The following is a 14,625-nucleotide window of genomic DNA, read 5'->3' as shown; positions in this document are numbered from 1 at the left end:
GATAGTTAATATATGTGCTTGAGGTGATGTGATAAAATAATTAGCTATATGGTTTGGTTCATTATTGAGTATAAGGGTTAAGTGCTTTAAAAGAGCTTTTAATGTTCGAAATGATTAAACAAATTCATTCGTTTAAATTAAGCCCAAGAGCAAAGAGGATAAAAGTCGGATAGGGGAAAAGAGAAAGTAGACGAATAGCCGTGGATATCTAGTCGTCAACCGCTTCCGAGGTAAGTTTTAAGTGATTAAACGTTGAGTAAATTCAATCATAATAGGACATAATGAGTTGACTTAATAAGATATGATGTGGCCATGATATGTCTTAAACTCAAATGGTAAGTTCATATGTGTTTGGACTTGGAAAGTTAAGAGCAAATTGTAATAATTTGCTTTGGACAGCAGCAGTAACGTGATTTTAGAAAATCACTATAAATTGTTGGTGTGGAATTATAGGCTGAATAAAATATGTAATCAAGGCTTAATTAGTCTAGTTTCTTATGAAAGAGACCTTGTGAGCAAACAAATTTCCTATAAAGAGATATTTAAAGTTGTGTGAGACGGTGTCAGAATGACTCCGAAATCCCCTATTCTGTATTTAGAAAATCATTATAAATTGTACAAAAATGTTTATAAGATAAAATTTATATGCTTAGACTCCTTAATGAGTCTAGTTTCAAATGAAATCAAATACAACACATTTTTAATTCTGTAAAATGAGAAATTTGATTCGTAGTGAAGAGTGGTCAGATTAGTCAAACAGTGAAACAGGGGAAACTTTAAGAAAAATCTGGTATTGATTTGCCAAACTTAAAATCCTGAAAATTTTATGGATGGAAGATATACGAGTCTATATTCAGGGAAAATTAACGGCAAGTAATTTGGAGTTTTTTAGCTCCAGTTATAAATAATTTAGTGACTACTGCTCAGGAAAACAGCTCGTAGTGAATATGTGATTTTGTTGTAAACATGGATAAAACTTGTTTTAGTTACTCATAAGCTATTGATTAAACCCATACGTGAATTCTAAATCGTGATATTGTAAAACGATACATGAGAGTTAGATGGATCTTTGATATTAAAATTTGTGAAATTGTAAGTTTATGAGTATTCGAATATGAAATGATAGTATGGCGTGAAATTGAATTATTCATTGGGAAATGATTAATGTAGATTCGGCCAAGACAATGTGTATACATGATAGTATATGTGATATGTGAAGTATATTTGGATAATTGTGATGTGAATGTATATATATGTGATAAGGCCTAATGGCCGATGTGATGAATGTGGAAGTGTATATATATGTGATAAGGCCTAATGGCCGATGTGATGAATGTGGAAGTGTATATATGTGATAAGGCTGAATGGCCAATGTGATGAATGTGAAAGTGTATATATATGTGATAAGGCCTAATGGCCGATGTGATGAATGTGAAAGTGTATATATGTGATAAGGCCTAATAGCCGATGTGATGAATGTGAAAGTGTATATATGTGATGAGGCCTAATGGCCGATGTGATGAATGTGAAAGTGTATATATGTGACAGGGCCGAGTGGGCAACGTGATGGATGTGAAAGTGTATAAATGTGATAAGTCCCGAAGGGCAATTGTGTCAGTACTATATCCGGGTTAAAACCCCGCAGGCTTTATGCGAGAGAATTATCCTGATTAATGTCCGTAGGCTTCGTGCTCGTACTATATCCGAGCTTTAAAGACCCGACGGCTAAATGCTAGGATTCAAGTAAGACTTTGATATTGAGTATCTGCATTAAGTTACCATCAAATAAGTATTATGTATTCAAGATGTTCAGGTACGTATTACTTACTCATCGGTGGAGTGATTTCGAGGTGAATTATCAGTATCAAAGAGGTAGGTAAATGTGATTAATATTATAACTCCAAATGTGAGAATGTGCTTTGGAAATATTTGACCATCTAGGTCATTATTATTCGAAAGTATATATGTGGCAGCCAAGTGTTGCGTTTAATGATATTATAGATCGAGATGAAGCTCTAGATTAACTTCATCGAACAGTTGAAATGAATGACCAATAATAGTGATTGAGAACACTTTGTCTTGCTTAAAACTTACTAAGCATTAAATGCTTACTCCGTTCTTTGAATCTCTGTTTTATAGATTTTGGTTCGTCAGCTATCGGACTCGGGATTATTGAAGTCGAAGTCGCCCACACTATCAAAGCCCTTTTGGTACACTTTTGGTTGAACTCTGAAAATGGCATGTATAGGACTACCCTTTTGTAGTGGGTTATGGACCCTTTGGATTTGTATAATTTTGGATGGCCATGCGAAAATGGCTTATATATGTTTGAGCATAATGTTATAATCATTTGGTATGGATACGGTTATTGAGAGGTGTGGATATGCTTAACAAGGATTGGCCATGGGAATGGTTAATCACTATCATAATTTGTGCTATTTATGCTAAAAGGGCTAGTTGAATCATGGAAACTATGAAATAGGTAAAGTCTACCTTAAAGGCAGATGCTGACAGCAGCAGTGATGTAGATTTGGAATATCACTAAAAATAGTAGGAATAGAATTAAATAGTAAATAAATTATTTAAATGAACCTTGATAAATCCACTTTCATATGGAAGAAACAAAACGGTCATATGAGTGGTATGTTAAGAGATAATTAGGTTTTCGTGAGACTGGACCAGAACGGTTTCTGGATTCCCTGTTCCGACTTTGGAAATTCATTATAAACTAACCAGAGATAATTAGGAGTCATGCCATATATTTATAGATTCCTCTCTGAGTCTAGCTTCTATAGAAACAAACGGCATCAGTATTGAAGCCCTGTACAGGGAGATATCCGAATTGTAATGCATGAAGGTCAGTGTAGTCGCACCCTGTAATAGGGGAGACTTTAACTAATAAACTGTACTAATTGGCCTGACCAAAAATTCTAGAAAAAAATATGTAGATGGACATAGGAGTCTAGTTTCAGGGAAAAATCACGAAACTGATTTTCAAGTTGTGAAACTCAAGATATGATTTTTAAGGTGATAGTGACACAGTTAGCCAGTTGTCTGGGAAAATTTAAAATGGGCTGCGATAGTAAGCGAATTTAGTCTGTGAACCCCTCGTGTCCGACTCCGGCAACGGTCTCGGGTATGGGGTGTTACATAGCAACACAGTCTAATATCTAAAGAAATCACAGTGTTTTTTATCTACTGATTTTCAATGAAAACGAACAACAGTTTCAGAAACTGACGGATTCGGCGCTGGAGACTCGGTTTACCACACGATCAGTCAAACATTTTCAATTCTTCAATTTATTTGAAATAGTTCTTTCAGAAATTTAAAATTTCAAAAGCCCATTCCACAGCAGAGTTTTGTAACTTGACTCAGATACCACTAAATGTAACACCCCAAACTCGGCCCAGACGTTATGGCTGAATCTGGCGTGTCACATCAAAGTGTCTTTCAAAAAAATTTTGAGTTGTCATTAAAAGTTCATTTCTATGATTAAAACCTTTTGCTCAAGGTTAGCAAATCATCTCGTCAAAAAGATTTACTTAATGCCTAGCATTGATACTTTAAGTTATTTCAAATCGCGGAAGCTACTAAAGTTTGAAATATAAAAACATCTGTTTTTAAGTGTTTTTGAAAATAGTTATTAATTTTTGAAAATTCGTGTTAGCAGTTTTAAATAAGGAAATAAAAAGCCCAATTAAAAATTTAATCCCTCAAAGGCCTTATTACAGAATTAAAACCCCAAAATATAAAATTCAAATAAAAGTCTATTGTAGAGCACCAGCAGTCGTGTGGCCACCTCCAAGTCTCTCGCGGCTTCAACTCGCTTAAGGCTAGGGATTACCTGCACAGTTAAAAACGGGGTGAGTTTACGAAAACTCAGTGTATAACCCCTCCTAAATTAAAACAGTTAGTAAACAGACAGAATTCATAATTAGTCTGGGCCGGAGCCCATTACAGTAACAGAACAATGACTGTGGGCCTTAGCCCAGTACAATTTCACTTGGGTCTCAGCCCTTATCAAATTCAGTTGGGCCTAGCCCATTCTCAATATCAGTTACAGTTGGGCCAAGCCCATTAACAGAATCAGGTGGGCCTGAGCCCAATACAGAATCAGTATCAGATGCAGATATGCAGACAGATCCAGTCCAGTCCAACCAATACACATCCCGTACCAACCAACACACCACGTGGGGATAAAATCGACCCACCCAGCCAACACACCAAGCTTAGCACCGATTGCGGTACTAAGTCAACAGAACAGCTCAACACCGTAGACAGAATGGCTAAAGGCCATAAATATCACAGTAACGCTGCTAGTTAACAGAGCGGCTATAAGCCATAAGTATCACGGAAAGACTAAAAGCCTTGTACAAAACGGCTATAAGCCGTACATTTCCTCCGTCAATAATAACCCAACCGCATGCAGTATGTGATGTCATAAATATTGCATGTATACAAAATCATACTCAGTACAATCATATATGTAAATCACAAGCATGTCAATCAACGGAACATAAGAGCATAATCGTAATTCCACCATACAGGGGTATTACAGTCATTTTTCCCTATAGAGGCATAATGGTGATTTTCCAAATCAAGGGTATTTATGACCCAACAGATGGTCCACCGCTGCCTCAAGCGACTTAAGTAACCTAAATAGACATAACGGTGCAAATGGGCCTAACACCAATTACTCGACCCAAGTAGGCCCACACGCTCGTGTGGCCCATTTAGCCCAATTTCAGCCACGGCTATGCGAACACCATAGCCCAGCTCATAATTTGACACTTCCATGGATTTTATCCGCGTGAGGCCCACGAGCCCATTGGGCCCACATGGCCCATCGAGGCGTAAAAACAACCTAAGTCATGCACGCGACATGGCAAGTCTATCTACTTCCCGCTTAACAACGAAATTTACCCACGCGGGCCCACGGGCCTATTCAACCCATTATGGCCTATTGAGGCCCATAACGGCCTTAGTCCACGAAAACGCATGTGGTGGCCTTTGCAGTCTATCGCCCATGATTTTTGGGCTCGATTTACACCACGAGCGATCGCATGCTCACGAGGCCTCACATGTCAAAGTTTCAGTTTTTCGCCTTTTCGGCTTTCGCCGATTCGCAGTTCAACAGAAGTGTGATTACACTCATTTTTCAGCTTTTTGATAGTAATGGTTTACGGTGCATAGTTCACACCTTTTTCTGCAGAATCACTTGAGAGATCTCCTAGTACCAACCCTTAACCAAACTGTGTGATTCGGTCTGCTTGTAATATCAAAAGCATTAGCAAAAACCCAAATCCAAAGATAGGGCATTCGACCAACCCTAAAGTGCTAGACCAAAACGCTTACCTTAAATCGCATGGTAAGAAAACGGTTGCAATGACTACCTTCAGAAACTCTTTCGCTTCACCGAAAACCTAGAATCCAACAACCACCACCGCGTAAAGAAGGGATCATGATTTCAGCAACTGAGGTACATGACGAGAAATAGGTAATCAGTTTTAAGAAAAGATAGAAGAACGTGTTTGAACACATATAACTATAATAGAAAAAACAAGAGTGAACCCGTGAGTACCTACCAGTCTATCAGAACCCTTGTAAACCAAAATCGTATGTCACTAGCAAAAGGGAAAAGAAGTCGGCCAGGAACCAGATACAGAGGATATGCTGAAAGGAAAAGCAATGAAGAGATTAAAAGGGCAATCGATTGGGGGAGAACTAAAAACAAATCAGTATAGTGAAAGAGATGATGGTAAGGGAAGCAATTGGGAAAAAAAATCAAGAAACAAAAGATAGTATATTTGCTAGGAAAAGGAGAAGTAGAAACAAAAGTGAATGAAGAAAACTGTCAACAAAGGTTGTATTCAACAACACCAATTAGCTTCCCAAATGGTCAATTCTGCGACACACCAATCACCCAAAACGGAGAGCAGCAAGAGATATATTTTGGCACTAAGAGTCACAAACAAAAGAAAATGACCAAAACCCACCAAAATGAGAGGAGAAACATCTCATAGCCGAATTTGCATCCTTCAACCCCCTAATCGGCTACAACTCTCCCTAATTTGAACTCCTTAACTTTCTCCTAAAATCTCTCCCCTTATCCCTCATTAATTTACTCCAACTTCCCCCAATTCAAATTCAATTCAATAAAACATGACCAATTTAAACTTCACCCTTTTACAAAGTCCATAACAGCCTTCTAGAGTTTCAATCCAATTCCTCCACTTACCATCCCCATGTAGCAAAATAATTACATTTTGCTTGCAAGGGGATTCGAACCCTTGCCCGTCTCACATGCTTACACGCCACTTGCCTCCCTACCGCAAGCTCTTTTGTGTCACACTTTATCTTCAATTAATTATAAGGTTTATAGGCCAAAGTTCAGGTTCCTTTAAAAGAAAAACCAAAATAAATTGCAAGAGCCAAGACTTGAACCCAAGCTCCATTCAACCTTAATGACGCCACAACCACTAGACCACATGCTTCCTTGTGTCGTTTACGTAACATAATAATTTAAAAGGCCTACTTCCGAGCATCTAGGGTTTTATTCACTTAAAACCAAAATTTTTGCTAAAGCCCAGGTTTGAACCCAAGATTTCTCCAACACTTCTCAAGGCCATTAACCAATAAAGTAGACATTTAATTGTGTCATTTCCTTGCACAATTAAATATTTATATATAGCCTTCTTACGGACCCATACTCAAGGCCCAATACTTCTAGGCCCAAATTCGAGGCCTTACAATTCTACCCCCTTAAAGAAATTTCATATTCGAAATTTCCAACTATCAGAATAGTCGCACAACCTAGCCTGCCACACAACGCTCACGCTGTGCACTCTAATCCTAACAATAGAAGCACGCACCAAACCATCTATCCATCGGAGCGGATAAATATCACATGCATACCATTTCCAAAACACACACAGAATAAATACAAACTCTAAATTCAAGTGTAGCAACACAGTTTAATATTTGAAGAAATCACAGTGTTTTTTATCTACTGCTTTTCAATGAAAGCAATCAACAGTTTCAAAACTTATAGATTCGGTGCTGGAGACTCAGTGTGCCACATGATCAGTCAATTCTTCAATTTATTTGAAATAGTTCATTCAGAAATTCAAAATTTTAAGAACCTATTCCACAGACGAGTTTTGTAACATCGCTCTGATACCACTAAATGTAACCCCCAAACTCAACCCAGACGTTATGACCGAATCTGGTGTGTCACATCAAAGCGTCTTTAAGATAAATTTGAGTTGTCATTAAAAGTTCATTTCTATGATTAAAACCTTTTGCTCGAGGCTAGAAAATCATCTCGTCAAAAAAGTTTACTTAATGCCTGACATTGATACTTAAGTTATTTCAAATCGCGGAAGCTACTAAAGTTTGAAATATAAAAACATCTGTTTTTCAATGTTTTTGAAAATAGTTATTAATTTTTGAAAATTTGTGTTAGTAGTTTTAAATAAGGAAATCAAAAGCCCAGTTAAAAATGTAATCCCTCACAGGCCTTATTACAGAATTAAAAACCCAAAATATAAAATTCAAATAAAAGTCTATTGTAGAGCACCAGCGGTCGTGTGGCCACCTCTGAGTCTCTCGCGCTTCAACTCGCTGAAGGCTGTGGATTACCTGCACAGTTAAAAACGGGGTGAGTTTACAAAAACTTAGTGTGTAATCCCCTCCTAAATTAAAACAGTTGGTAAACAGACAGAATTCATAATTAGTCTAGGCCGGAGCCCATTACAGTAGCAGAACAATGAGTGTAGGCCTTAGCTCAGTACAATTTCACTTGGGTCTCAACCCTCATCAAATTTAGTTGGGCCTAGCCCATTATCAATATCAGTTACAGTTGGGCCTAGCCCATTAATAGAATCAGGTGGGCCTAAGCCCAATACAGAATCAGTATTAGATGCAGATATGCAAACAGATATCCAGCACAGTCCAACCAATACACCACCCGTACCAACCAACATGCCATGTGGGGATAAAATTGACCCACCCAGCCAACATACCAAGCTTACCACCGGCTGCAGCACTAAGTCAACAGAACGGCTCAACGCCGTAGACACAATGGCTAAAGGCCGTAAATATCATAGGAACGCTGGCAGTTAACAGAATGACTATAAGCCATAAGTATCGCAGAAAGACTGAAAGCATTGTACTAAACGGCTACAAGCCATACACTTCCTCCGTCAATAATAACCCAACCACATGCAGTATGTGATGTCATAAATATTGTGTGTATACAAAGTCATACTCAGTACAATCATATATGTAAATCATAAGCACGTCAGTCAACAGAACATAAGAGCATAATCGTCATTCTAACATATAGGGGTATTAAGGTCATTTTGCCCTACAGGGCAATAACGGTCATTTTCCAAATCAGGGGTATTTATGACCCAATAGATGGTCCACCGTCGCCTCGAGCGACTTAAGTAACCTAAACAGACATAACAGTGCAAATGGGCCTAAGGCCCATTACTCTGCCCAAGTGGGTCCACAAGCTCGTGTGGCCCATTTAGCCCAATTTCAGCTGCAGCTATGCGAACACCATAGCCCAGCTCACAATTTGACACTTACCATGGATTTTATCCATGTGGGGCCTACGAGCCTATTGGGCCCACACGGCCCATCGAGGCCCAAAAACAACCTAAGTCATGCGCACGACATGACAAGTCTATCTACTTCCCGCTTAACAGCGAAATTTACCCACGCGAGTCCACGGCCCTATTGGGCCCATTATGGCCTATCGAGGCACATAACGACCCCAGTCCACGAAGACACACGTGGTGGCTTTTGCAGTCAATCGACCATGATTTGTGGGCTCGATTTACCCCACGAGCGATCGCACGCTCACGAGGCCTCAAATGCCGAAGTTTTTACTTTTTGACTTTTCGGCTTTCGCCGATTCACAGTTCAACAGGGGTGTGATTACACTCATTTTTAGGCTTTTCGATAGCAATGGTTTACGGTGTACAATTCACACCTTTTTCTATAGAATCGCGCGAGAAATCTCCCAGTACCAACCCTTAACTAAAGTGTGTGATCGGTCCGCTTTTAATGTTAATCGAAATATGACTACACCCTTTCCTGCCGAAATGCTATAATAACAAAGGAATCCATTAACCAAAAAACGTATGATCTAGCACTTGAATCTATTTTATTGCTCAACAAAAACCCAAATCCAGAGATAGGGCATTCGACCAACCCCAAAGTGCTAGACCAAAATGCTTACCTTAAATCGCATGGTAAGAAAATAGTTTCGGTGACTACCTTCAGAAACTCCTTCGCTTCACTGAAAACCTAGAATCCAACAAGCACCACCCCATAAAGAAGGGATCATGATTTTGGCAACCCAGGTACATGACAAGAAACAGGTAATCAGTTTTTAAAAAAGATACAAGAACGTGTTTGAACACATTTAACTATAACAGAAAAACAAGAGAGAACCCGCGAGTACCTACCAGTCTGTCTGAACCCTTGTAAACCAAAATCGAAAGTCACTAGCAGAAGAGAAAAGCAGTAGGCCAAGACCCGACTACAGAGGGTATGCCGAAAGGAAAAGCAATGAAGAGATTAAAAGGGCAATCGATTGGGGGAGGATTGAAAACAAATCAGTATAGTGAAAGAGATGATGGTAAGGGAAGCGATTGGGAAAAAAGATGAAGAAATAAAAGATAGTATATTCGACCAGGAAAGAGAGAAATAGAAACAAAAGTGAACGAAGAAAACCATCAACAAAGGTTGTATTCGACAACACCAATTAGCTTCCCAAATGGTCAATTTTACGACACACCAATCACCCAAAACGGAGAGCAAAAAGAGATATATTTCGGCAGTAAAAGTCACAAACAAAAAAAATGACCAAACCCACCAAAATGTGAGGAGCAACATCTCATAGTTGAATTTGCATACTCCAAACCCCCAATCAGCTACAACTCTCCCTAATTTGAACTCCTTGACTTTCTCCTAAAATCTCTCCCTTTATCCTCATTGATTTACTCTAGCTTCCCCCAATTCAAATTCAATTCAACAACCATGACCAGTTCAAACTTCACTCTTTTACAAAGTCCACAACAACCTTCTAGAGTTTCAATCCATTTCATCCACTTACCATCCCCATGTAGCAAAATAATTGCGTTTTACTTGCAAGGGGATTCGAACCCTTGCCCGTCTCACATGCTCACACGCCACTTGCCTCCCTGCCACACGCTCTTTTGTGTCACCTTTATCTTCAATTAATTATAAGGTCTATAGGCAGGTTCCTTTAAAAGAAAAACCAAAATAAATTGCAAGAGCCAAGACTTGAACCCAGGCTCCCTTGCAACCTTAATGACGCCACAACCACTACACCGCATGCTTCCTTGTGTCGTTTACCTAACACAATAATTTAAAAGGCTTACTTTCGAGCATCCAGGGTTTTATTCACTTAAAACCAAAATTTTTGCTAAAGCCCAGGTTTGAACCCAAGATTTCTCCAACACTTCTTAGGGCCATTAAATTAATTGTGTCATTTCCTTGCACAACTAAATACTTATATACAACCTTCTTAGGGACCCATACTCAAGGCCCAATACTTCTAGACCCAAATTCGGGGCGTTACAAGTTGCTCAAACACATGCATTCGTTCAAATAAATCAATCATATACATTATGGAATTATCGATTAAACATAGGTAAACTCATCATAATATAATCCTTTATTCATACCTTTGTGGATTTCTATTTATCACATTCACTTAATCAAGTAAGTCAAGTGTACAACATTATATGAGCATCAAACCAGCATAGGTATTCATCGCAATATGAATTTCCATCTCACATGTTATCACGTATATAATGAACTTTTATTCATAATTTTTTGAGTCCAGCCTTATCATGACTATACTTTACCTGAATACCTTAGGATCACATTTAACATGGTCGGTGTAACTCGGTTAGAGAGTACCTCTGTCCAAGCAAGATGGTTCTCATTCGCATCGAGAGACATCACATTGTCACAAATTAGTGGCTGGTATAGCTAGACTCTCATTCACGCTAGGTTAGTCTGAGAACCGACAAACCATAGCTCTGATACCACAAATGTAACACCCCTTACCCTTATCCGCTGCTGGGACAAGGTTCAAGGCGTTACCAGACTTAAACGTACACCATTTCATAAAAATAGAGCCACAAAATTTCATTTAAATTAAAAAATTCAATCACATGCATAGTGTCCCTTACATGAGCTACCGAGGCTCTAAACATGCATTAAAGGCAGTTTGGGACTAAACCGAGAACTTTGGAAAGGTTTGGGACAACTTAGAAAAATTTTCATGAAACAGGGTCACACGCTCGTATGGACACAGAGACACGCCCGTGTGTCTTCAACATGCCCATGTCCTTAGGCCATGTAACTCTCTATTTAAGATGTCAGCAAAACAAATTGAACCACACGGCCAGGCCACACGCCAGTGTGCTAGGCCGTGTCCTCCAAACGGCTGAGACACAAGACCGTGTCTCTGCCCGTGTGGCTAGCACTTAGGCTATTTTCCAAGCCTTTTTGTTCCCTAAATCTTTCACAAACTTAACCACTTTAAAGACACATATCATAGCATCATTTTAATGATTTAGCATGCCTCTCTAAGGTACGTTTTTAACAATCAACCATAACAAACATATTACCCAATAATTAATCTCTACTTATTCAACAAATGTCCATGTTCAATCATTATCAACTTAATGCCAATTTACGCGTTTTTTCCATAGCCATCATCACCCTGAATGGCCCTAAGGCGTTCTCATGCACATATGTTATACTATTCATTCATAGTAAACAATTATAATCACATTGTAAGGTATTAACAAATAGTAAAGATAATTAGGCTTATAAGCCAAAACATTATAAGCCACATCCAATGGCTATATACAATGAATCAACATAAGCCACTACTTTGGGCTACTCATGATATTATCTAACATAAAAACTAAGTCTTTGTACATGATACTCACTTGTAAAAGCTTAACATATATATATAAGTCGACACCTCCAAAATGATGACTCGATAGTGTGATGCTACCTCCGACGATTTCCAACCCTAAGTCGACCTAACAACACTAAAGAAATGGAGAGGAGGGAGTAAACTTTACGCTTAGTAAGTCCATATGAAAATAATAAGCAATTTGGCAACATGCTTCTCAAGGTAATACAACCATAATTACACTTTTACTTATATTCTGGTCATGTTATTTTGTCGAGTCATAGTTAATAATGTAACACCCCAAACCCGACCCAGCCGTTATGGCCGGATCTGACGTGTCACATTGAAGTTTTTAAGAAAACCCATACCTCTTTCAATGTCCTTCTTAGTGTTTTATGTGACACCCCTAATTTGACCCTAGTCGGAAAGTGGTTTCGGGACCACAAAACCGAGTCACAAAAATAATTAATTGTTATATTTTATGCTTATTATTATTATTTATGAATAAGTATGTGTGAAAATTTCATGCTTTAAAATTTGTCATTTGGATGTGAAATAAATAAAAAGGGGCTTATGTGAAAAATCTTGAAAATGTCATAGGTTAATTGGAAGTGGCTAAAAATTGCATGGTTTGAAGCATGAGGGACTTGCATGTCAAACATTCCTTTTTCTTGGTAGTGGACGGCAAGGATGGGCATGAATGACACATTTTGGCATTTTGTGCTTTGTATGTTAGTAAATAATGTTAATAATATATTTGTTTATATTAAAGAAAATGGTTTCATAAAATAGAAATAATAAAAGTTAATGAAATAAATGAATAAAACATGTTTGAGGTGAAAATAACAAGGCCATTTCTTCTTCTTCTTGCCGTGAGTTGAGAAAGAAAATAGAAACCTTTGAGCTTAGGGCATTCGGCAAAAGAAGGCTTCAAATAAGGTAAGGTTCATGTTATTTTCTTTGAAAAGTTGTGAATTTTGGTTGGTTTTGAAGCTTGCAACAAGACCCATGTGAAAATTTTTGTGTTCATGAAGCATGTAGCAATCGGTCATGAGCTTAATGGGGTATATTTTGTATGTTTGATGATTTTGGGAGGATAATTGATTCTAGTTGAGTATGAACAAACTAAATGTGCTTGATGGCTCAAATGAGCTTGGAAAGTTGGCCAATGTTGTTTAAGTTCATGAATTAGGGCATAATTTCATTCGGCCATGGAAATTGAGCATGGAAAAAAAAATCTGGTGTGGGATATATGAAGCTGAAAATTTAGTTTGAAGTGTGGTAATTGTGTTAAACATGAACATTAAACCTTTATGTTTTAGGGTCTTGTAAGTTAGGTGTAAAACCCATGGCCTTTTTATGCTTGGCATGGAATTAGTGGTTAAATGAGTTATGAACCTATTATAATTTGAAAATTTGATGGTTTTATGGAGAAGGGGGCATTCGGAAATAGAGGTTAAATTATAATAACCTCACCTTAGTGAATTGAAGTAAAATTTGACTCTTTATAGGATTAAATTACCAATGACCGAATGTGATGAAATTGTCAAGAAATAAATTTGATTAAATGAGATTCGGTTAATGGTGGGTGTATAGAATAATTGAATGCTAATTTGATTAACTCTCTAATGGTTAAATGTGTTAAACCTTAAAGCATGATTTAGTTTAACCAAGGGAGAACTTGTATATTTGTAGGAGGGCATGTTTGAACGTGTATTGATAATTGATTTTGAAGGTTCGGCTTTATGCCTTGATAGTTGGTTTTGAAGTATATGATGTCTTGGTATAAATATATGTGCATTCGGTTACTTTCATAACATGCATTTAAAGTGTCCTTTGGATGCAATTGCTTATGCACTTGAGGGTATATGAGTTAATTTTCTTTATGGCAAATTTGGATAAGAAGCTAACTAATAATATGTTAAGGTAGTCATGTGGATAATCGGCTTTGTGAATATTATTAAAGGTGTAATTAGTTATATGCATAGGTCATCGGTAAAATTGACCACATAACTAGTATATGTATATAAGGCGACATGGTGATACCTAGGTAAATGTATTTGGGATGGTTTTTATGATATACCGAATGTGTGCAGATGTATCGAGGTGTTGCCTTATGTATGAGTTTCATTGAGAAGATTTACCTTGTTGTTTTTAATGATATAACAAGGTGATTAAAATAGTTTAAATTTTGTTAATTAGACTCAAGAGCATAGAGGGGCAATTTTGGATAAAGAGAAAGTAAACGAATAGCCGTGGATATCTAGTCGTCGACCACTTCCGAGGTAAGTTTTAAGTGATTAAACATTGAGTAAATTCAATCGTAATAGGACATGATGAGTTGATTTTATAAGATATGATGTGGCCATGTTATGTTCTAAGCTCAAATGGTAAGTTCTTAAGTGTTTGAGCTTGGGAATTTAAGTGTAATTTGAAATAGTCTGCTTAGGACAGCAGCAGTAACGTGACTTTAGAAAATCACCATAAATTTATGGACTTGAATTAGAGGCTGAATGAAACATGAAATTAAATCTTAATGAGTCTAGTTTCTTATAAAAGAAACCGTGTAAGCAAAGGAATTTCCGATAATGAGATATTTAAAGTTGTGTGAGATAGTGCAGAATGACACTGTAATCCTCTATTCTGTTTT

The sequence above is a fragment of the Gossypium hirsutum genome, chromosome A08 (genome assembly GCF_007990345.1).
Source record: "Gossypium hirsutum isolate 1008001.06 chromosome A08, Gossypium_hirsutum_v2.1, whole genome shotgun sequence".
Taxonomy (NCBI): Eukaryota; Viridiplantae; Streptophyta; class Magnoliopsida; order Malvales; family Malvaceae; genus Gossypium; species Gossypium hirsutum.
This window is presented reverse-complemented; position numbering follows the sequence as displayed.